Raw genomic sequence first — 3257 nt, 5'->3', positions numbered from 1 at the left:
CCCTATTTCTAACCCAATAAATCTTTTTAAAATATGAAAAGAAGTAGTAACACAATTAATTGTAAAGTAATAACTGAATATCAAGTGGTCCAACAAATTATTAATCCCTTCAAAAATAAGAGGGAAAATTCGAACAAAAAGAGGGGATTGCGTTCTGCAACACAACTATTATTAGTACTATTTTCTGACTTTGCAAAATAAAAGCCATACCTATTTGTCTGATCTTCTAAAACTAAGTCACTCATTTTCAACTAAGCAACTGTCTCATTTGCATGAAAATATACACCTCCTTCAATTTTTGGATTTTGGTAGCCAAATCCAATAGATATTAATCTTGATTGTCTAAACTCATCTCAAAATAGCTATCCACCAAATAGTACTTATGAACCAATTAATTAGTTGCTATTATTATATTGATTGAAAAGTAATCATTATAACTTTATTCATTGAATTTTGTGAAGCAAGTATATATACATAAAAGAGGTAGATTGAGAGTATAAAAGAGTCATAATTGTGTAGCTGCAGTGACAGTTGAGAATGCAAGGGAGCATTTACGTCTCCTCTGCATATAGAAAACAAATTTACATGAGTTTCAGTGTGTAATGATAAGTGAGTTTTTCACTGTAAGATAAAATGATGGTGACAAAATGAAGCCTTTCGATTATTTCCACAGAAATGTATGAAATGGGAGAGGGGGCCAAAAAACAAAAGAGCAAACAAGATCAAGTGTATATCAATTATTGATGACAATGAGGAAACAAAGAGCTGCAGGGAATCTTCTCTGCCACAATTAAACTCCAGTTTTCACCCATCATCACTAATTCATGTAACATATACTATATAAAAACTTACAAATCTAGCTAGAGGTTTCAAATTGAATCGGTATATCACATATAGAATTGTATGCACTATATCAAAAGTGTATATACCTTTAACAAGAATGTGGAATTGAGGCGGCGGCCGCGGTGGAGAAAGAAGTAGCCCATAATCACCATGTTTTCCCACAGCTTTCTTGAACTTAAAACCCCAATTCTTGAGAGAAGTGAAGCAATTTGTAGTTCAAGAAAGCTGTGGAAAAGCATGAAGTGGGCTTTGTAATGCTTCTTCAAGACTTCAACTAGCTAGAAATTTATAGAAATGGAGGAAGGAAGAGTGTTAGAGTGAGAGTGAGAGAGAGAGGGAGGGAAGAAAATGAAAATGGCATGCCCATACATAGTGAGAAGGAAGGACCACTACAACACAAGGTGTGTGTGTGAGAAAGCAGCTTTATAGAGGAAGCAAAGTAGGGTTCACTCACAAACAAGCCCAATTTTCCCCACATGTAGTCTGCTTTTATTGTGAGTGCTTGTGGGGTATAAATATGCATCAACACTACACTACTTACCTCATCATCATAACTACTTGTAACAACAACTATACATCAATTTTCCACATTTACATCCACATAATGCAAATTAATTAATCACTAATGTCATAAGATATGGATGGTACAATTTTGATTAATTAATTGAATATATATCGTGTCCAATCATATCGTTACACCATCAATGAGAGACGAAAGAATGAACAACGGTCTGTTAACAACCATTTGAAGGCGACATGACTCCACTAGCAGCCTCTCGTAATTTTTATGTAGTTATTTATCGTACTCACAGATTAAAAGTCATATATAGATACATTGCATTATTAGCATCCCCGACATTTGATACTATTTAAGAAGTAGCATCCTAGTGGGGACCAAATTCTTGAGAAAAAAATGTTAAATCTCATTGGTTGAGTGAAATTGGCGTAATTAGGATATGAATAGCTGTAATTGATCCTACATATCACATGTCATGCTCAATTGCTGGACCAACCTCTTATATATAGAGACTATTAAATATTGATATTCATTAAATGTGTGTGATTTATAATAACAAGAATATATGTAGAAAATAAAATGAGGTGCAACGGCATTATATTTAAAAGGTGGAATTAGAAAGGGCAAAATGATAAAACCATCCCATCCCTCCTCACATGCTTGCATGTGGGCATGATATATATGATCTCCCACCAATTTATTTTTGGTTTAAAAGGTATGGGGGGAGTTTATGGACCCCAATATTTGTGGTTTTTTTCTTGTCATACACATTAATATATTCATATATATACATTCATGTGAGTATCATATGTTATCTTTGCTAATAATATTTGTCGATTGGGAGCTAGCTTTTATACTTGAATATATTCGATATCTTTATGAATAATTTTGAATTGTCCACACGTGCGTGAGGAGAGAAATTGGATTTGAAACATAAAATATCTCATCGAATTTCGGTTTTAAATGAAAAATACAATAAAATATGAATATATGTATATAAGGCTAGAATTATACAGAAACGCATTTTAACCTAAAAGTAAATCAATTACACTTAATATATAAAGTAATTGTAACTTAGCACAACATAATAGCAATATTATGGTCTTTGGTAGAATCCCAAATATTTGAGCATGATTTGTATACCATTTATTGAATATATATATTCGTTCTACATGTTTGTTTGGTAATTGGGAGTAGGTGCATCTTGTATTTCGCTATTGACATAAAAAATAATTAATTGTTTAATGTCAAATGAAATAAAAGTTTTAATCAAGTATATATATTAAGTGCTACTCATAAATATACATAGAAGGCCCTAATAAATTAACGGCGGCGCCCGACCGCCGGAGCTGCTTTGACGAAGCATTTGTTGCATAATTGTTACATTAATACAATCAAAATAATGAATTAATAAGAATGAAAAAACAAATGAATAAATAAAGATGAATATCAGTTGATTACGTTAAATAATTAAAGATGAATATTAGTTGATCGATACATGCATGCTCGATATAAAATTCGTAATTAAGATACATGCAATGTTCCATGTGCTGGCAAAAAATAAAAATAAGTGCAAAGGAAGATCTGAAACTTATATTTTTAATAGGTCACTCCTTCTATTATTAATTTATTTTAGGATGAAACCGTATGAATTTATAACATGGGATCTGAGTGGGTCGATGATTGTTGACTAAATTTAATTGACCCGTCTAGTTATATATCTGGACCGAAATAAAAAAAAAATGACCCCAACAATATATTTGTATTTTAAATTTCAGTTCGATGGCTGATTGATCCAACTTCAGATAAAGTTCAACTTCTCCAAGGTTTACAATGAAGGGATTGAGGGATGGGGTTGTCAAATGAAACAAAAATAACTATAAGACATAACATGGGC

General features: G+C 32.1%; 1 long non-coding RNA gene across 1 annotated transcript; it reads right to left on the bottom strand.

Moving 5' to 3' along the window:
- Positions 1 to 417: 417 nt before the first annotated feature.
- LOC125187619 lies at positions 418 to 1286 on the bottom strand. Its single transcript, XR_007170642.1, has 2 exons — positions 930 to 1286; positions 418 to 562 (listed from the first exon to the last, which is right to left on the bottom strand). It is a non-coding gene; the product is annotated as an uncharacterized LOC125187619 (long non-coding RNA).
- Positions 1287 to 3257: the final 1971 nt, after the last annotated feature.

The sequence above is a fragment of the Salvia hispanica genome, chromosome 5 (assembly GCF_023119035.1).
Source record: "Salvia hispanica cultivar TCC Black 2014 chromosome 5, UniMelb_Shisp_WGS_1.0, whole genome shotgun sequence".
Classification (NCBI taxonomy): Eukaryota; Viridiplantae; Streptophyta; class Magnoliopsida; order Lamiales; family Lamiaceae; genus Salvia; species Salvia hispanica.
This window is presented reverse-complemented; position numbering and strand designations above follow the sequence as displayed.